The following is a 22,544-nucleotide window of genomic DNA, read 5'->3' on the forward strand; positions in this document are numbered from 1 at the left end:
CGCCACGATCCACGATTATATCATTAAAATGAAAATCAGCTGTTCGTATCCAAAACTACGAGGTTAAATCAATGCAATATGGAGCTTTTGTGTCCACTTATCGTCTTATAAATTAATGTTCTCTATAAATAAAAAGTGGACGCCATCCTAAATAACGACGCGTTTTTCCTATGTTTGGTTCCAGAGGGGCCACCTCTTGCTCCAAAATGCCACTGATCGCGTCCCCACACTCGGGGGCCTCCTCCTCCTCCTCCTCCTCCTCCTCCTCCTCCTCCTTCTTCTCTCGATCAGTGCATGAAATTAGGGATTAAAACAAGAGAAAAAAAGCCTCGGCAGAAACAAAAGTAATCACCCCTTCTGCTTTATGTCGCCATACGTTGTCCGACCTGCTCCCCGGACACCAAAGCGCAAAGCGAGAGCGCATTAGACGCGACATTATTTGGCTGTGCAGCTACACGCGGTGTGTCACTCGCCTCCCTCGCACGTTAAGTGGATGTTCCTCCTGGCTTAATGAGCAATAATCAACATTGACTTCGGTCTTTTTTCTTTATTCCTGAGGTCCACGCTGTGTTAAATGCTGCGGGGGTCTCCGGGGGCCACACCGCGCCACTGTAGTCTACTCCGAGTTGCCTCAAAAGCACAGAGTAATCTGCTCAACACCAGGCGGTGAGAGAAGTTAAGAAGTTAAGATAGATTAAAAATATATGTGTGTGTGTGTGTGTGTGTGTGTGTGTGTGTGTGTGTGTGTGTGTGTGTGTGTGTGTGTGTGTATTAGGAGACTAAAGGATTAAAAACAGCTGCAAACTAATCTAAATGTGACATCATGGATTTTTCACATTCATACATCCCACAATATAAAGCGCTTGTCTTGTAATTATTTACACTAAGAGTGTGGGAAAGCTCTTTGACACAGTGCAAATAAACTCAATCACGTTGCTGATGTTGTCCTGAGCGCTGCGGGCCGCCCCTCAAATGACCCGGGCACCGGTTCTGCAGCTACACGGGAGAAATAAAGTAATGTGCTGTTAAACAGCCATTAAGAGAAAAATCTGAGAAAGATGGAATCATTAAAAGGAAATCTAATCTGTCTTTCCGAGAGCGGCTCATTGATCCTGGTGGAGAAGTAGGTGGACGGGCAGCACCGGGGGCCCCGGCTGAAAAGAGGCTCTCCGGCCAATGGAGCCATCAGAAGGTTCACGTGTGAATGAGGAGAAACGGGAGTAAATAAACACTGGAGGAGCCCATTGGAGAGGGCCAGAGGTGCTCCGTGAAAGGGGAGGCCGCTGCGAAGAAAAGGGGGTCACTCTTGTGTTTTCACCTCATCCACCCCTTCTGTCAATGTGGCCGCCCCAACACCCCCAATGCCAGTGCCACCACCACCTCCTCCTCCACCTCCTCCTACACCCCCAGGTTGGACGGTTCTGACACACCCCCTCCTGCCACCGAGACAGACAAATGTCATCTCCTTTGTGGACCTAGTCAGGCTTAGAAGCGGCCCACTGTCTTTGTGCGGTGGAGTAATCCTTTTATGAGCCACTGTCAAACGTGCCCCCACCCCGGCGGCTCAGCCCGGGCCAAGAGCGGGGCTTGGTCGGTCGGCCCCTGTGTGTTGGCTGACCACAGGAGGAGCGAGGGGTGGGGGGGGGGAGATCTGCACTCGGGGAAACACATGTCCCGCACACCACATACCTCCATACACAGGCTTATAGGCCTCGGCGCTGCACGGCAACTTGTCAAAGCGCGGGGGCCCGCACTCCTGAGCCCAAAAGAAGCAGGAAAGGTGGAAAAAAAATAATAAAAGCTCCTGCGGAAGATATGCGACTTCAGTGTCTCCTGCATGTTTTATGGCACATTCATTATTGAGAATGTAAGTGAAAGTGCAGCGGCAACACGTTAAAGAATAGCCAGGGAGCAGGGAGAGAGAGAGACAGAGAGACAGAGAGAGAGACAGAGAGAGAGAGAGAGGGGTTGTTGTGTTTCCCTGAGCCGAGCAAAAGGACAAAAGGCCCCGAGAAGGAGTGACATTCTCTGGGGCCGGAGTGGGAGAGAGGGAGGGCACTGATTTCATGCCTTTTGTTGATGGAGGTTAGAGAGAGGAATTCTTTCACTGGATCCCGAAAAAAGGCAACAAGTGGGGAAGGGGGCGACGGCACCGACAGGCCAGAGGGAGAGGCGCTGGGGCTTTTGCCGTTCACCCAGCTGAAAGATTGTGCTTTTCTCAGCCCCCTTCAGATCCCTCAGACAGGACCCGAGTTACAGGGCAATTATGGAAATGCAGCTTTGAAGCCAAGCATAGCCTTCTTTCAGTTCTTCCTCAGGACAAAGCAAAGGCAGTACAGGCTTTTTTTTTTTAATTTTATTATGCACCCTCCTCTATAAAACATGTTTCAGCCCCTAATATGTGTATGTTCCCAACTTTTTCTTCCCCCCAACTCTTTGACATTTGTGGCGATGCTTTTAAAAACGGGTGTAAAAAGGAAAATTATGGGGACTTTGTTTCTGTTTTTTTTCTTGCCGCCCCCGAAAAAAAAAGCTGCTCATCTCTTCACCACGTCAATCTACCTATAAAGCGTTTACAAAGGAGAACAGCACAAGGGGTGGGTTTATGGGAGAAAAAAAAAAAAGAAAGCCTCATAGCTGCCTCCAACAGCTGCTCGCCTTTTTTTAACCAGCCTGATGTCCCCCTCGCTCCACACCCTCTCTACCCCGACTCACACGTCACTAGCAGAGGCCCTGCAAACCATCAGCCCCTTGCGCTTTCTCAGCTTTGTACATTAGTCAGCGGTGTAGCACAGAATTTCGCCACCTCGTGTGAACTAATAAGACACATTTTCTCCGGCCTTTGAGAGGATCGCAGGAGAGTGATGTTTCGACATCGCCCCGACACAGCAGAGGCCTTGTACGACAGTGCCTTTACACTCCGAGCGTATCTGACAAATGCCAATACTCCGGCTTTCACTCATCACCGTTAATGAGAGGACATATTTTGGACGGTTCCAATATTTGTACAGGCTTCGCACATTATGAAGGCCCCCCTCTCCCTTTTTTTTTTATTTTTTTTTTTTATTCACAGTAGCCAGACGTGAGGACAAGGGTGGGGTAAGGCTGCGGGATGCATTCATGACTCCTCAGGATGGGCTGACTGGTGAAGGGAACTTAATAAATTCTTCCTCCTTGGAACACTGTCAAACAAGTCCTTTCTTACATCTCCCATGAATACATTACCAGGGAGCTTGATTGATTAGAGACCCTCGCGAGAGGGTGAACCGATGAACCGACTCCCCCGGTGTGATTAATAGACTTTATTAAGAGAGTCCTCTCCTTTTTAATAATGGTAATGTAAAGGAAGAGGGGGGCGGTGGGGGTCTGCAGGAAGTCTAACGATGATCACTGGCGCTGTCCCTCTCTTTGATCCACATCCCCTTTCGTTTGAGTTCATTTTCACAACCTCCAACCGGCTATATCCATCACCCCCCTATCAGTGCCACACGCGGCAGATATGAGCTTCCCTTTTTATATACTGTTCTCACTTTTGTGCCTGCGTGCTGCCAATATGAAACTCTTTTAAAAAGTCTCTCCAGGGTAATATGAGAGGCAGGATTGATTTGGATTCCTACTCGCAGTTTACAGCTAAATGAAATTGGCTCGGCATCCGTGAAACATCTTTAATAGGCCTTCAGATCAGAATCTAAGTGATGACTGTATAACTATGCACCTGATGCCTGCATTGTGACGGAGCAGTGCAAGTGACAGTCTGCACGGTGTCTTCTGAAAGCGCTTATATCTCTTCTTGTGGGTGATTTTTTATGTTCAAAAGGAGTGAAACCAAAGGACAACGCTCACCATCCAGTCCTTGCATTTTTTATTTTTTATTTTTTTACTCAGCACATCTCCATCTTACATAAAAGTGTCAACGAAAGTAGTGTGGGATTGTGGGAGTTGCTGTCTTCATTGTTGAACAACCTCCACTGCTGACGATAATGTATCTACATCAAAAATACCTTTGACCTTTGACCTTCGACCTTCGACTTAATGTTTAACTTGTTTTTGGAAATATGTGTTGCTATAAACTTTTTGCAATCTATGTTTTAATGTTTTATTCATGTTATATTTAGTCACATTTGGGTGAAATGGTGGTGACTTTCTCTAACTTGTTGCCACCACATACAACTGGTGCCCTTTTTCTTTTTTCCACCACTGCCCCTCAAACATCCTGACACTGCCACTGCATACATATAAAGATGTAATACAGAAATGTTAGTCATTCTAACATCTGGAGGTACTATAACCTTTGACCTCCTTCTGCTTGGTTTGCTCGTGAACTTATCGATTGAGGAACTGAGCATTACTGTTTTGCACTAATTCCAAGTTGCTGTAGATAAGACATATTTGAATATGAACGCATGTCATGTATGCAAAAATATTCCTGCGTGCATGTGTGTGTTTGGGTTCCGTGAGCCTCCATGCCGCTGGTATGTGTATCCAAACAGCTCGCTGGCTAATCATTGTTCTTGAGAGCTAGCATGGTGTTAGGTAGGGGGGGTTAAACCATGTACAGGAAATTGTTTAGCCACCCAGAGCTGAGGCTGCTTATCAGCACTACACAGGAACAACAGAGACTGTACCAGCACTGGACACGGCAGCTCCAACTTATCGTCATGCTGTATTTTGCAATCCACCACCACAAGTGATTTATTCAAACACGGATACCACAGATAGGGCTTTTTTCACGTCCCGCCGCATTACTGCATGACCCAGACAGGTTCTGTTTGCTTTGCTGCTACAAACCAGACACGCACGCACAGCCATATATGACATCACTAGACAAGCCGAGCGTTGCTCACTGCTGCTGTTAACCTGAGAGCGGGGTCGATAACAGCAGGTGAGAGGGCTTCGCTGTGTAATGATGATGCCTACCAGTGTCTAAGTTGTAAACCCTGCTATTGATTCCCTTCAGTTCAGCCAGTAGTCTCCACGATCCTCCATGCCTGAAAGTCTGCAGTAATGTGTCTGCATAGAATCCAATATCCGCCACTATTAATGAATACTGACAAGCTGCTCAACCTTTGTATTTTTATTTTGATGTAACCAAGTTAGTCCCACTGAGAGCACAGATCCTGTTTCCAAGGAAGACCTGGCCAAGACCGCAGCAGCGCTTTTGGCTACAGTAATTTACAGGAAATTTAATGAAAATAAACACATTTTATATTAAGAAAAAGAAAAGTCAATCGAAAGCACAGGAATCACGACGGAGAACAGGAACACAGACTACAAGCGCACGGCGCTAAAACCGTAAATATGTGTTTACACAAAGTGTTTACCGCAGGGGTCTGGATAATGGATTTGCCAGTCTATCATGGAGGATCAGGCCGGGTGACATGCTTCCTCGTACTCCGCGGGGAGTTTTTAATGTATATATGCTAAAGCCAGAGGAAGAGAGGAGGCAGAGAATGTACTCCATTCTTCTCAACTTTTCTTTGTGCTTAGATAAACTTGTTGTCAGGCACATTGTCGGCCACTCCAGCGTGACACCTCACAGCCAGATAATGGCATTGCCATGCAAATGAGAGATGGTGAGAGCCATACCACCAGTGTGTGTGTGTGTGTGTGTGTGCATTCATGAGTGCGTCTGTTTTGTCCTTGTTTATTAGAGAATGAAAGGGTGGGCGACAGAGTGATTCAGCGGTGGCATGAGGATAGATCGGTGCCTTGTCTATAATAAGGAAACTAAATGCATGCTGAAGGAGGATTGTTGAGCCAAATTCGGTTCTTAGTCAACACTCTCTCATCTGCTCCTGGGAAATCTCTCTCATCTAGTCCAGACAAGTTGCCTTAAGACCTCACAGGAAAAAAATTAAAGATGACAGTTTGTCACAACCAGGAGTCCAAAATTGCAGAGTAGAATAAATGTACGATATTATGTCCTCGTGCGACTGTGAGAGTTTCGATTATAGTCAAACAAGACAAGTCGCACCTTTTTTATGAGACGGTGAAAACACGCTGTGAACATCACACAATATGTTGGTCATTTAAAAATACACCACGTACTACAAGAGAGGCTTTTTTTTTTTTTTTGCTCAAGAAGGAGAAAATTCCAACATGTGCAATCAGGAAGACATGCTTCTTAGTATCTTGAGTTAATTATCACTAATGACAAGACCTCCTCTGGCAGTCTCTCCACCTCTCAGAAAAGGACTTAATCGAGACAATGTAGAGTAGAACGGTCTACCCGTCTCTTGTCAGAGACAGGACGGGAAGTAGGAAGTGGTTTCTTGTGAGACACAGGGCAGAAAAGTGCCTGAACAAGCCAGGCATTCAGCATGAATGCTCCCTGCCATCTCCAGCTGTGCCGGCTCTCTAGGTTTTGTCCCTCAGTGGCGACTGGGCACAATGAAGTGGCGCTCTCACGAACAGTGAGGGGTGGGCACTGTGTCAGCGGGGCCAATACAGCCCGCCCTCCTCCTGTTGTCATGCTAAGACAGCAGCGCTCACTGGAACTGTACCCCTATTCACACGTCAACCTCAAAACCCACGCTCACCCAGGGACAAACATGGCAGCCACGTTCGGCTTCTTCCTGCTCCTGTCCTCTCTTCCTCTCAAAGACAAAACCCAATGCGGCCCTCGAGAAGAAATCAACTCCTCTCCCCTCAGATGTGTGAATACGCTCAGTTAGCTAATGACTTTAAACGGGCTAAGGAGTGTGGACCCCTCGAGCTCCCGTGGGCCTCATCACTGAGTAGCACAGTCTTAATCTGTAAAAGACCATGAGAACAGGCATGTCTAATGTCATTTTACAGGTAGATAGAGCGGGAGATTGGGGAGTAATTGGAAGTAATAACAGATAGCTCTCTTTCAATCCCACAGGACTCCTACGCTTGCCGAATTCCCAGAAGACCGCTCGGCGTATTTGCTGTCGCGCTGAAGAAATACACAGCGGAGTGAACTGTGACCTTTGTTCCCCTTCCCTGAAGGTCACCTGTCCACTTTACATACACAGATGAGGTCCTCTTTTCCGGAAATGATAAGACAAACAGCGGAGAAGAGGTAAGGTCAGCAAGTTAAACCAACAGCTAGAATGACAGTTAATTGGCCGGAGGGTAGTGTAACTGTCATCCATTTCCCCTGGGCTGACTTGGGAAGACTCCCCCCGGCTGCCTCCGCTCGCTCTCCAGAGACCTCCACTCCGCACAAGAAAGCTCACTTATCAGCTGTCTCCCACAGGTTCAACCAGTGGACATCGGCACGGCGGAAAAACAAAATGATTATATTGCCTCCGATTTGATTATTACTTCATCATTATTGTTTATATTGTGGTAATACACAATAAAGACTGTGACAAGTGAGGAGATGAAATGTCAAAGTGAATTACAGGCATATGCAAGAAGCTGGCCGCAAATCAGCTGGCAGAGCTAAAAGGTCTTTCTTGCTAATTGCTCATATCCTACCAGCAAGCGAGAGGCGTCCAGCCGCCGTGCAATAGGCTGGCTGACTGAGAGCAGACAGATAAGACTGTGTGTATGGATGATTCGACCCATGCTCTAATGACTTGTTTAGTCCTCTGTGTCAGAACCAGTGACACATGGAGGATGGCATGGAAGCTCTTCTTTGCATCTGCGTGTGTGTGTGCGAAGACAGGGGCAGCGAGAAGGGGAAAATAACTCCCTGCACGGCACTTAGAATAAGTGTGTGTGGATTTGAGTGGGTGTGCGCCGGGGGGAGACCACATGCATGTATAAGGAGGAGTGATGGTTTTAGCAGAATCTGTCCGCCTGATTTCGCAGGGCCAGGGTTTCGGGGGTGTGAAAGGCGAGAGAGAGTGTGTGCGTGTGGGAGATAATAGGCCTTTCTCCACGCCACTCAGCGTTCCGCTGGCACACAGCTGGCACGCAGCTGGCCGTCCAGCTAAACTGTCCCAGCCCCTTTTTCCCCCCCTTCTGCACCCTCTTCCTCCTCCTGCACCGCCACCAGCGCACCAAGCCCTCCCTCCCACCCCCCCTGCAGAATGCCAGACATGCAGGGTAAGGGAATACCAGGGGGGAAGAGGGTTAAGACAGAGGAAAAAAAAACATTAGTGTTAATGGGGAGGAGGAAGGAGGAAGTTATGATGGGGCCCACCGCTCACCAAGATCCATCTGGGGCTTGGCAGGAGGGGATCCGTCAGTGATAGACAGGTGTTCCTCAGCAGTCGCACTAATCCCCGTCCAGGCCCTCCACTCCGAGGCCCACAGGGACCGGCTCCATGCTTCTCCAGCTCGCCCTGATATAGCAGCTACCGCACAGAATCACTGTAACTGTCAGGTGCATTTGATCAACTGTGCCGATCCATTAATGCAAAGGCAAAACTAGGTGGATCTTCAGGAAATGTGGTGATCTGGGGGTGTAATTGTGTTAGAAAGTCACTTCAGTTTGTTTCACTGATTTACAGGTAACTGAAAAACAGTATTCAAACAAAATGAAAAACAGGCATAAGCAAGTTCCCGGACTGAAACACCCCAATGTGTGATGACCTCATCTGAGATGACATTTAACAGATCAGGTCGGACTCAGACAGAGATCAGGTGATTACATCTCGAAATGAGGAAACTACCATGTATTTGTCATTGTCAGTGAAATGATTCATGACAGATTCACATCTACAACTGCTGTGATGTTTCACAACTCCTCATTGCCAAATGATATATAGCAAAAACTGTTTCAGCCTTTGACTTTGTGAGTCATGGAGGGTTTTGTAGTGGTTTTTGTCAACAGTGATTGGGCAGTGACGAGTGCAGCTTTCCTGGGAAACACATCCTCTGGTGTGAAGGAAGCAATGTGTAATTTTAGGTTTCCAGCATTACCAGCAACAGTTTGGCTGTTGGTTACCAGCAGCAATGGCTGACGAGACAAAAACACAGAGGTACTCACAGAAACATACCATGAAAAGACAACCCAGGTATGGACAAGAGGCTTGATTGTCAAACAAGAAAAGACAAGAGACAGAAGAATTTAAGCCACAAGCGCATTTCTTCTCACATCCAGGCAGCAATGTTTCAACAAAACCAAATGGTAGTCACAAATGAGAAGTAGGCCAGCAGTTCCTTTTTTAAAGGTTACAATATAAAGAGGAAAACGGTAAAAACAGTGAAAGTGAGAAGTTCTAACCGCTTTTCCAAAGTCTCCAATATAGTTACGTCTGAAAAACACAGTAACTGGCATCAGGATTGGTTTGGATTAAGAAGGTGTCCAGAGAACCACGTGGTCTATATCTCACCATTCAACACATGGGTGAGAACATTGTGAAATCTGCAGCAGGTTTCTCAGCATCCACCGTGGGAAATTAATGTCTGTAAGCTAGCAACCTGTTTGATACAATGGTGGGCAAAATGTGTCATGTATCATTTCCTGTGACCAACTGAAAGAAGTACTAACCATCTCGAATCCCAAAAAAGTTAGGTTGTGCATAAAACATCCAAGGGACCTAATTTGCAGATCTTTTGTGACATGTGCTCAATTAAAAGCAAAACAATAAGAGAAAATGTGTTCTTATCAAAGCTCTGATTAAGCCCCCAGGCGGAAATAATAGCATATTGGTTGATACGGACAGAATAAATTGGTAAAATTGACATTTGTCAACTCTGTCCCAAAGATTTGTCTGTGTGGTACCTTTATGCCTTTGACTTTTGAGAAGTTAGAACAATTTATTTCATGTTTTACCTCAACTCCTTCATTGATTCTTCTATATGGCCACACTAAATTTGATGCCAGTGAAGGCTGTCAAACAAGTTGGGACAGGGGAAACAAGAAGACTGGAAAAAGTTGAGCAAGGTTCCAAAAAAAAGCACCTGTTTCGGAAGATCTCACAGATAAACACAGGTTTATAGGTAACAGGTGATCGAATCATGGGGGCATCCCCAAAAGGCTCGGTGGTTCTCAAGCATGGATGGGGCGAGGTTCAGTACTTCATTAAACGCATGATTGCATAGAGGATATTACAACACGGGCTTGGCGACACTGTCGGTAAACACATTTTGTTTGCAAATGATTGCGCTCACACAGATCCTTAACTTTTTTTTGGAATCGGGATTGTGCTCCCTTTCTTTCCCTGAATACCAATTCCAGCAGGCATATTTATTCACATAATTGCACGTGGGTGTGTGCTTGTTGGCTATAATGTGCATCACTGTTCTAGTCTTTATTTATACACTGAGTCATGCCTATTAGCGCCTATTTTAATGACAGGTTAACAGACAACTGTGTTATCTCAGCGTTTTGCACAGATGCACTTCCACCTGCACTATCAGTGTCATGCAAAAGATACAGAACTTCAAATTACATCTCAGCATTTGCATACAAATGGCCCACTTTCCTTTTTTTTTTTTTTTTTTTGTCGCCGGGCAAAGTAGATGAACCACATGATCATGAGGTTGCGGGCTGGGGAGCGATGTAGATAAAGGAGCGCGCTCTGTTGAGGACAGCAAAGCACATCCAGATGACTGGGACGCTGTTACACAATATGACCCCGAGAGACACAGCAGCACAGTTTACGCAGGGCTATAATCTAAAATGAGATGGCTCCATGCAGAGCTACAAATTAAATAAAGCCAAAATCTGGGTTCCATTATCATGTCTCCCAATGCCTACATTTTTGTAACATTTAAATGGCAAGATAAATATGAACGTTGCCGTATCAAACAAAGCCCTAACCAGTATTTGTTTTGTGGGAACGCTCCGAAGAAATGAAAAGCTAGCGCGGTAAACACAGCCCTTTCTGCCTAAAATTTGTGAGTGGCACCAAATGTTTCTGGGTGTAGTAATTGCTGGCAGATTTGTAGATGTGTGTTTTAATTAGCCTCGACAGGCTGCTGATGGCATTACACAAGTTGTTCCCGTCAAACGGGCCCCAGAGATGGAAAACCAACAGAGATCAACCGTGTGGACACGGTACACTGACTGGGAATAAGCCCCAAGTTAACGCTAATAACCGACACCTATAGATGAATGACCACACATCCGAACAGCTGCCTGGTCGCGTCGGTCGGGGGTGATGTAGTTATGACGGGGTTGTGCTTTTTAAACTATACAAGGCTCTTAAGGGTAGAAATAAAAGTTGAAAAAGTTTAACCATTTTCTGAAAGTTAAGAGCGAGACTGTCAAACAACTTTCGTACATTTTCTTCACGAAGTTACTCTCATCACAACACAATCTCCACACGCCTCTGAAACTATAGATAGACGTCTGTTATCTGAGCATGAATCTCAAGAGCTGCTTGTCTTTCGCACACACACTTAACATTCAACATTAGAGTTATCGCTCCATATAACGGGCAAGTACTTTTTTTAGGCCCCATATCCACCCGCTGACTCTCCTTGCACCTCATCTACCCCGTGCTAACACAAACCTCCTCTTATGTGGCTTCCCCTTTCCCCCAGCACGAGATCCACATCACTGAGGCTGCAGCCGCCACCGAGGGCCCTTTTTTTTCCACTTCTCCAGCCATGTTATGGCCAAGATTTATTTGACTCTTCAACCAAAATGTAATTTTCACCATGTTGGTTTTTTGAGAGTGAGGGGGAGTGGGAAAGGGTTTCTTCTTTTCGTTTTTTTTTTTTTTTTTTTTTTTGGCGCTCCAAGAGTCATGTCTGCTCAGCTGGGATAGTGGGACGGCTCGCTCCTCCAACACCAATACCCCAAACCCACAGAGACAGCTAAGTGATTTATTGGCCTCTTTTTATTGAGAGGGCGAGCGGGCGAATGAGGGGAGAAACATAAGTAAGAATAACAGTGTAATTGAGCCCGTCTGCGATGTCGCGCAGCACAAAAGGTAACACAGGTGGAGGCATTCAAATGGGTTTTAAGTTTTATGGCAAATTAACGCAAAGGACTTTTGTTGTCTGACAGGATTTCCTGGAGCTTATCAAAACATGTCCTTTAATTTCTCCCCGCTTTGTTGTTACGCCTTCACTGAACCACGTTTGAGCCATTTATTATAGATTACGAGAGAACGTCGGCCCATGATGGATTTATGTGCTGCTGCCACGCCGCACCCACTACATCTCCTGGAAAAAAAAAAGTGTGATACTTGTGTCTTATCATGATAGCATAATTCAAGCAGCTCTGGGAAGGGTTTTGACTGTTACATGGAATCCAAGTTTCAAAATGTTACCCAGATACAGACTTTTGTAGCCTAATCTTGGCACATTCCCCCGCACCAGATAATGGTTTCCATGAACAGGGCCGTGGTGTAAGAGACGATACTCTGAACCTCGGCTATAGAAAAGAACAGCCTTCACCATTGTAGGGTGAGTAAATGCACCTTATAAAACCCAGGAAATTACATGTAATAGAAGTGATGTACCATTCTGCGGTCGCGCTCGGGAGACGCACAGACTTCAAGGAGACAGCTCACAGAGATCACAGCCAGTGAATCATAGCATTTCAAAGAAAAGGCAGGATAGACGGATGGAGGAGAAAGGAGAGAGGTAGAAGTGGACCGATCAGGGTGGACGACAGAGGTAAAAGGCAAAAAATCAGTTGGGGAGAGGGGAAGTGTGAGAGAGCGGAGATAAAAATCACACACCGAAATCCCATCCCCTCTGCCAAGACAGATGTCTATAGTGAATAAATAATGAATGGTAACAGTTTCACAACATCATGTTATTGCCAGTTCTAAACAGAGGCTCTGACTGCTCCTGCCCTTTCTCTGGCTATGACTCAGGTCGCCCTCTGCCCCAGGGGAACCTTCCAGACCCGTCACTTCACGTCTACACGAAAATCAAGCCCAAAGGATCGGCCTGGCGAACACATGGGGAAGTGTGACTCTCGGTGGCTGAGCTACGTGTGTCACACCACTCTGCGAAGTTACGTCCCTCCCTCATGACTGACCGGGCTAAATATACACACCTCGACAAGCTCTTACACACTGTTTCCTCTCTCGGCGAGCATCGGTGTTGTGTTAGTGAGGACTCTGTAGCTAAGCTTAGTGTAGTTTAGCTGAGCTTGGATTTAGCACGACTGTGTGCAGGCAGGTAGGTGCCGCTAGCAAGGAGGAAAAGCTTTCCAGTGTCCAGCCACTATGAGGGCCCAAGGAGGCAGGGAGTAACAAAGTTTATCCTAAATTTGCAGTGCTAGCCATTTGTTGGAACCAGCATACTCACCATGACTTAATAAAATGATGAAAATAAAGATTTTATTTACTGTTGCTTTAGTGAAATGGAATCATATCATGGAAACATCTCCTGAAAACAGTATGAGTCATTTTTTTTGTACACAAAAACAGCAAAAGTGCACCAGAGAAATGTAATGTTCTAAACTAACTGCAAGCTAATGTTGGAGTCAATTTCTTTGCTATGGCAGGACTGGCACATAAATCAGGTTGCCAGAAAATACAAGTAAAAAAAAAAAAAAACAGAGGGAGCCTGTGATCATGTTTTTCTCAGTCAGCTCAGAAAGCTGCTACCAGCCAGTCTGAATAGGCAAACGGCAGCCAGGAAGCTAACGTTACAGCTAACGTTACTGGCCAAGTGGTAGCTAGTGTCAGTTATTGATTGAGCCTCCACCATGTGTGAGAAAGAGGATGGTGCAGATAATAGCAAAGACGTTTATGTGGTTCTGTAGGAGATAGAGTGAGAGAGAGAGAGAACGTATATACGTTTGCAGATTTTGCGACGGGCCCATTCCCCGAAACCTTTCACCCATCAGTCATTCCTGGTCCTGGACCTGTTTGCAGCTCTTCATTTAGAGTCTACTGAATGTTTATTGTATCATAGATCATGCCTCAGTTCATACATACATTTCTGACAAGACATAAATACCACCAATTGTATCTACAGGACACTTTACTTTTTTTTCTGGAGAATAAATATCTGTATAACATATCTGGATTGTCTTTCATTATTGTGTTCACACTGTAAATAAATATATATATATATATATATATATATATATATATATATATATATATATATATATATATATATATATCTATATATATAAAATCCAGTCATTATGAGCATGTCGTGCTCAACAGGTACTGATAGCAGGCCGCTACACAGTATGTGTGTTTTGTCTACGTTTTGCCTTTTACAGTATTTATTGAATATGTTAACAAATGTACTGCAGGGCAGTTGAATACACAGCAAGTCAAGCTGCAGCAAATACTGCTACAAGTATTTCTGCCCTATTACGTTGCCACAACCAATAAAGGTGGATGCAAGAAGTGCTCACATGTTGCCATGTATGGAAGAGCATCCAAGGGTCTAATCCGAAGAGGGATGAAGTAGAAAAGCTTTGGCCTGACAGCCCGGTTCTGCTGTCAGCACCACTTCACCCAACTTCAGGAGTGTTATTGTGAAAGAGGGAACTGTAAGTAACTAAGTAACTGTAAGTGCACCGAACATCCCATCAAAGTGAGCCGAATGAGTCAGGAAAAAAACTTGCTCCTGTGCAGTAATGTACATCGAAGAGTGAAGGGTAAAAGGATTCGGGAGCCTTCACACACACTCAAACACACAAACATACGTGTACACGCCTCCATGCCGCTCTCCATCTTCTTATTTGTGCAAACTTAATCAAATGATTTTCTGAATAGCAATAAAGCAGTCTTTATTTTGCTTGGCTCGGCGTCCAGCCCGCACCCCCAACCCCATCTCCCCCCAAACCCCTGCCTTCATTCTCCCCACTCCCCACTCCCAGCCCTCTCCGACCGCACCACAGCAGGATCAGTTTTCCCCCCAGAATCCCACTGAAGCGCTGCCATGTCGGCTGGAGACAATCAGCTGAAATGCTCCTTAGATATTCCTGCTCCTTTTCAAAAGCCCCAAATTCAATTTATGGACACATTTATTACCATGTCTGTCAGTGACTAAAAGGGAGTTTCATAATCAGGAGCACACATCTGATCTGGTCACAGCAGGCTGCCTCGCTTGGCCAATATGCGCTCTATTACACGGTCAGAGCCAGCCGATCCACAGAGGAAAAGGAAAACATGAGCAAACAAAAGACTAGGTAGTTAGACATGGCATGGGGGCCCTCAGATGTAGCATTTTAAAAAAAAAGCTGATCTGATTTGGGAGCGGGGCCATAGGGAGAAAATCCTTTAACTCGGTACCGGCACAGGGGCCTTGACCATGTGACGAGGGATCACGTAGCACCCCTCCCAAAACTCCCCAGTATTCCCACTGCATACCTTTCTGATGTTATTGAAAACATAAATGGGATGTTTTTGGTGTCTAATGATGTTTCTGTCAGTCTCTAAGTAGCAGAGGGCTCAAAAAAAAAAACCTAAAAGGGCTTCTTTGAAAGATTGAACACGTTTTCATCATGTTGCGGTCTTGTCTCTTACACCAACAGTTTCCATTGTTTGTCATTTTTTTCCAAGTTGCCAAAAACTACATGAAATCCACTTTCAAACTCCAATAAAGTAGACAGAGAGCGGCTTGTTAGGGCCAGCTATAACAACATTGAGGCCTGAACGATTTACTATCCCTGCTCTGCTTGTGAAACATAGATTCTAATGAGTGCTCTGCAGGCAGCGCGTCACTCAACTCTGGAACACGGGGGCATGGACTGGACCGAGACCCAGTGATTGAGGGCTTTTGGTCTGCTGTGGTGTGTGCGCATGAGACACACACACACACCACAGACCGCAGACTCCAATCAGTGGTTCTTGGTCCAGTGGTTGGACAGAGTGTCAGTGATGTCTGAGAGCCACTGTTCACACTCGCTTGTGTCCAGGCAGGCTGAATACCCCCGGAGAGATGCACACCTCGGGCCGGGGCTATAAATCAATACTTACTCACAAAGGTTCACCTAAACTCCTGCCAGTGCCCGCCGCAGTAAAAAAAGAAAACAAGAAAAAAAGTGGGCTAAGCTCCCCCTAGAGGCTGAAACTGGAGGGTGATTCAGTTAAGGAAACGAAGCGTGTCCTTCGTTAGCTGAAAGATCACATTTTTTACCGCAGGAGCAACACGTTTACTGGTGCAGGGGGCTCTGTGAAAATCTCGACGAAAAAGATTCTCTGTTTGCCTTCCAGGGTAATTAGGGAGGCTATCACCTGACACTCACGCAGGTAATGTCCTGGAATGGAGCCAAATTTGGAGCCAAATTTCATCACGGTCAGCCAGGACTGCGGCACTCTCGGAAAATATGTGCAGAAACTGAAAACCGCATTTCCAAAATTGCCTGCTTGTCCCCTGTGTTGGTTTTGGATGAAGACTCTGGGCTGAAGCTTAGGGGTTCCTGGAGCCGCTGCCAGGATCCTTAAAAAGTAGTAACTGATATCTCCTTTTTCTCCCCCACACGGACTGAAATTCTCTGTTATTAAAATGCGAGCAAATCCCACTGGAATGTTTTACACGTTTACTAGGTGTAAGTCAAGGTGAGAGACAACACTAGTGAATTATGGGTTGGATTTGGACCTGGGGAATTGGGGGCTAGGGGAAAGGCTGAAAGACGGAGAGACTGGGGAGGTATTACTGAGGGTGACAGTTCTGACTGCCAGGATATAAATCTACCCCCCCACACACACCCAGCATGTTGCACAGAAACCACAGTGCCCCCTACAGTTAAAACCCACACATGTCAAACTTTATTGGCCTTAATAGTAAATGCCAGAATGATAAATAAAACAGTATCAAGAGTCCTGCTGTGGGGAGTTTAGTATGAAAGATCAATGAGTGGCTGTCTACGGGGAGCAGGCTAAAAGCATCCGTGCCATCTGCGGAAGCAGTGGGTTGACATGGCACACTAATCTCCTCTGGTTTGTGTGTTTGGGGTCCAGGACGTCCAACAGGCTCAGTGACAGCTGCGCGTAGAAGCAAATCTGAACCATGCTCGCGAACAGAGCAACTGCAAACTGATGACAAATGCTTTGTTTGGGGAAAAGATTTTTTATTTTTTTTTCTTCTCCTGCCTGTTTTAGTGGGATCACAAGTCTGGATGTACTAATGGGAGAAAAAGAGCACCAATTAGGGATGTAGACCACGCTGGCCTCAGTTATTTCCAAACCACTTAAAATGTGTAATAAATGATCAAATGAGACAGCTCCTTTTTAAGCTCACAGTCGGATTTTGTTTTCCTCAAAAGCGCATTGGCTCTAATAACAGAGCGGGGCCTTTGATTTAGCGCTCAGTAACAGGCAAGTGGGCTGCAGACACAAAACTTTCTGCTGCTTGTGGTGGTTAATCAGAGAGTTGAAGGCATGTGGGTGGATCCCCCTCCTTGGCTTGAGGCTGCTGGTTGGTGTGAGATGGTAGACATAGCTGCTACAGTTTTCTGTCCCAAACTGGGACGCTAAAATTTGCTTGTGACAAGTCGAGATAACTGAACTGATGATATGAAGAACTCATGGATCCATGTGCGTGCATGTGGTCATGGCAAATTCCCAGAATCCACTGCAGCTACTGAGAGCACCTCCTGCAGAACAGTGCAGAGGAAAAGGGATAAGAAAACATGTGTCCGGTGTCAAGGCTCGAGTCAAATCTCTGTGCATTAGGATCAAAAACAGTGTCGACTTCGTTCCCTATGTCTTTACATAATTTGGTACTTTGATCACAGGCAAACATGGAAAGTGAGCCCACTTTGATTATCCAATGACTAAATGAAATCCTTCCTGTGTCAACACTGTGCTGGGCTCTGATAACAGCTCATCCAGCAGGACCTTCTCCCACCACTCCCGTTCCCTCAAGAAATCACCATCAGTTCCACGGCTGACTTTCAAACACTATGACCGAGTTGTACGAACGCCACTGCAGCAGCGGGGCACATGCAGGACAGTGTGGAAAAGCAGAGAGGATTGTAGGTGAAATGGGATAAAAAGGTAAAAGTGGAAAGACTGAAGAAAGCACATTAGCATATAGAAGAAAACCTAAGCTGTTGCCCGATTCATGTTCCTAGAATGTAGCCGTTTCAGGCAAGCGGTCCTGCGGTGGACTCGACCGAGGACCTCTGCATGGTTCTGGAGCCAGCCTTTGCATGCTCTCGCATTCACCCGCAAGCCTCCGCATTGATGTAATTGCGGCTGGTGAGCAGACTCGGCGCGTGCCTCTTGAAATCTGAGGCATCGGGGTCCGCGGTTGCGTGGCTTCTTTTTGAGTGATTGGCCTCTGCTTTTTGTGACTAACAGTTGTAATCAGCCAGTGGTAACGCAGACCAGCGTTCTTTGTCCAGGGAGAATTTATTTAAATGGCACCAAAGGATCAGCATTGTATAAAGGAATTCACTGTTACATCCAGCTTTACAATGACTTTGTAGTTAGCTTGCCCGTGTAGATTCGTCCAAAGCGCAAACTCAAGTACAAAAGTCCAAGAACACATGTTTGGATACATCCTGCAAATGGTTGCAAAGATCATACACATGGTCCCTGGAGAGACGAAGCGTTGATGGCTCAAAGAACATGCAGCTGGCAAAAATGGTATGAAGAGACAGAAAAAAACGTTTCCACATTCAAAACGATGTTTTATGATGGGTTATCAAGGCGATCAAGTTCATCAGTTTGTATTTTCCTGATTAATAAGGAACCTATGTCCTTTCTTGACAAGCTAAACGCATACATTTTCTATTTATTAGACTAAGTATTAGACTATGAGACTGAGTCTGAGAGGATGGGCTCGGGCTAGCTGGTTAGCATGCTAACTTCAGTAGACATCATCTCTGTAAGAAATTCATAGACATCTGTTGTTTCTCCACATTCTGTTGATTTTTCGGGTTGTTCTGATCATATCTTACATATTGCCTCTTAAACTAAAGGTTCTCTATACCCCCAAAAAAGGCTGTGCTAATGATGCTTTTGAGGTTTTTGGAAAGACTGTATTCAACAAAAGATTTGACTTTCTTCTCTTCATGGGGTCTCAGTGAGATTCCTTCTACCCTTCCACCCTCTCAAAACCCAACACACCCCCACTCTTCGGTCCACATGGCATCCTGAGGACAAGCACACGGTTCTGCTCTCTCCTGTTGAGATTAACCAATTCATGTATGTGTTTCCAAACGGAGGACGTCACCACCGCAGATCACTTTACAGGGATCACAGGGACATCTGTTGGGAAAACGGCATAACAAAACTGAACCACGTTTTTACATGTTCGCTGGAATTCAATTAAAATCTGATTAGTGGAAGTATTAGTGGGACAGCTTGGGCCACCATTGCACGTTTGGTTGCCACTAACCCTCAGCCTGGTTGGGTTACGGTGGGGATTACCCCTAACAGGACAACCTCTGACCTCTAGACAGGTGTCTGTGGGAAGGATGGGACAGTGTTCATGTCACCATACCAAGGGGGATTCACAGGACCAGTGGTGGACAGGGGTATCCTCATGCCATTCCAGAAGACATTCCTACTTTGTAATCACACAGACAAGCAGGCACATAGTCCAAATGCTCAAGAATTATGGATTGCATGTACAGGGATCACAATGATCTCATCAAAAATGTCCATCGTACAAGTTCTAATTAAACCTGTCACAGTTTTGAAAAACTAAAATGTTCCTTTTCTACACTGTAAAATTATCCTGAAACATTTATCCCATTCTGAACCAAAGTGAATTCCAAGCTGTTGTTGAACCATGTGGATTACAGGCATTGGTTTTGGTTTCAGTCTGAATGTTTTTTTTTCTCCAAACAGTCAGAGGTTCTGTAAGTGCTGCAGTCATTGATCTACTGGTGTTTGAACACACAGAACTATTTATTTATTTTCTTCATCTGAATCAAGTAGCAAAAAGCAAGTGCTGAAAACAGCAAGTTGTATAAAATGTCATGTAGTCAGCTTGCATAATTTCCAAGTTTAGGTCTGTAAATCCATTAAAAAATTAAATGTATCAACAGATATTAAATCTCACTGGCTACATGATGCATCAATAAGCAGTGGGTTGCCTTTAATCCCAATCAGTCTTTGGTGGTTTCAGGCCACAGGGCAGGCATAGAAGCACAAAACTCTTTCAATAATCAGGTCAGAGTTCATCAGCCATCACAACTAACTCTGTGTTGCTTTCAAATAGTCTGAAAAAAAAGGTTTTGGTAGGTAAAAGCATGAAAAGCATCCACTATCGCAGTTTATCATTTTTTTGTCACCATTTTAAAGAAGGCACCATTTGTTGGATTTCCTGTGCACATTTGTTTGTCAGTGCATTTGTACCAGCCTTGTGTGGTTTTATCTTAAAATATAAATATCACAAGAATTTAACCTGTCTAATGATGTATGGCATGGTGAAACCCTTAAATTGAGGTGTTAGATTAGTCACTTAGCCGTGGTCGCGTTGTTATACGAACGAATCGGATGACCTGGTCTTTTGGTAAAATAAAGGTTTAGTTTCTAAGATTATAGCGTAAAATACAAATGCATTTACCAAACTTGGTTCACTCCTTAATCATGATCTCAACAAAGAACATTCTGCTTTACTCTGAGCACAGGCTATCAAAAATAGAATGAACACTTTAACAACAAAATTATGTTTATGACCTCAGTCTTAGTCATTTAGTCATAACACTGATTCAGACTAGATTACCATTCGAAAACCTTTCCAAACTGGATAATTTATAGCCGGTGCAAACAATACATCAGTGTCCTCATCCTGCAAAAAAAAAAAAAAATGTAATGTATTGATCCAACATGTTGGAATCATCATGCTTGCAAACTTGTGCATACTAACTGTAACCATTTACATAATTTCACTCCCGCAAAGTGGAGTCCAACAGAGTTTACACATGTGGTAAAGCTCAGGATCAAAAACTGCAATTCTGTCATTATACATTGTGGTGAACACAAAACAGTTTGTATGGATAGCAGTTAGAAGAGGAGGAGGAGAAAAAAAAAGTGCTTTGATTGTAATATTCTCCATCACCAGAATAAAACGATCCCGTTCTGCTCTTACTTGTTCATCACAGAAAAATCCACAATGCGTTTTTTTTTTTTTTTCCAGACCCAGAGTGACGGTGTAGAAAAACGGGAGCATTGAAATAATAAAAAGAAAAAAACAAGAAAACAGAAATCCCCAGCTGCTTCCATTCTACACTGTTTACCATGGTTTCCCCACCAGACTAAATAGGCCTGTGTTTGTCTTCACCGTGCACTACACAGCCGCTCCAACCCCAAGACCTCTACTTAGGCGGTGTGTGGAATAAACAGCTTTCCTCTGAGGGGCCTTGAGAGTGGAACCGGTGGTGGATTGGCGAGGCGATGGGAGAGGTGAGCGGAGGTCTTATTGGATGAGCCGTTATCACAGTCCAACACAGCACAGATGCTGGAACACTTCTTGTTTTGATTTATTTATATATATATATGTTTTTTTTTCTTCATGTCTGCTGTTGCGACATTATTGGATAATCAGAGTGGTCTACTTTCCATGCCTGGCTGAGCTCACATTATGAAAATTATGTAAAGACATAGGGAAAGAAGTAGACACTGTTTTTGATCATAATACGCAGAGATTTGGTTCGAGCCTTGAGGTAGGACATACGTGGAAGCGTTTCCGAGCAGCAGGAGCCGAGGCCATTTGTTGCAGGGGAATACCGCAGCCAGAGGGAGGGAGCTGCAGAGATGCAGGAAAACAAAGTCAATCTGTACTTTTTGGAAACGCTTCTGAAGGACGGCAGATACGTCGTGGCAGAAACACTCCAGCAAAATTCCTTCATTTAGGGATCATGACCTGTTCTCACAAGTGCATTATCTCTGGAAGAGAGCCTCCGTGCTGCAGAATCAATTAAAAACAAGGAGACAGAATGGAAGGATTAAAAAAAAAAAAAAAAAACAACTGCAAGTGCACAGCTGATAAGAGTGTTTGAAATCCTCATTTATCAGATAAAATGATTATCCTCGAAGAAGGAGTTGATGTGGCCATTTAAAAAAAAAAAACTAAACAATGGAGCGAGATTATGGGCGTCGTTTAAAGTTTTACTGTTAAATGCCAAACCTCATCGATTGCCACGGCTGAAGCTCACATATTCCCTATGCTAAACCAACACAGACCGAGAAGTATTTATGCTCGATGGAGATTCATTTTTGTGGTCCAACAAACTTAACATTTGTGTGTGTGTGTGTGTGTGTTTTCTGGTCCCTTTGTTCAATGCATTGGTTGCTCAAAGCTGCACAGCATCAAGGACAATTGCAGACCAGATTATTTGAATGAAAAAAAAAAAAACTGTGAAGCAGTCATCCATAGCCTCCTTCAAGGAAGTGAAATATCCATATAATAAGAAGCAGATTATGTTTTAGTCTTTATCAACACAAACAGACACAGTCGGGCTCAGCGGAAAATCTATACTCTCCGTACAGTACACAGTTTGATATCCCTGCCATCGTGTCCTTTTGAATCCATTAATCACGTACTGACAAGGCGCTGGATGTAACTCCACTCCGGAAAGAGGCATCACAGATAAAGTCTCATCAGTCAGACTTGCGCCGTGTGACAGCAGATCACAGCTGAGAGGCATCACACTTACAAAGTCTTGACGCATGAGCAGGTTCTGTAATGTGTCGTGGAGATCGGCGTGTCACATTATGCTTTCATTTTTGGCAAAATAATATGTCATCGGCATTCGGTAAGAGAATAAAGTCTCTCTGGATCTTTTTTCC

Source organism: Acanthopagrus latus, chromosome 4 (assembly GCF_904848185.1).
Source record: "Acanthopagrus latus isolate v.2019 chromosome 4, fAcaLat1.1, whole genome shotgun sequence".
Taxonomy (NCBI): domain Eukaryota; kingdom Metazoa; phylum Chordata; class Actinopteri; order Spariformes; family Sparidae; genus Acanthopagrus; species Acanthopagrus latus.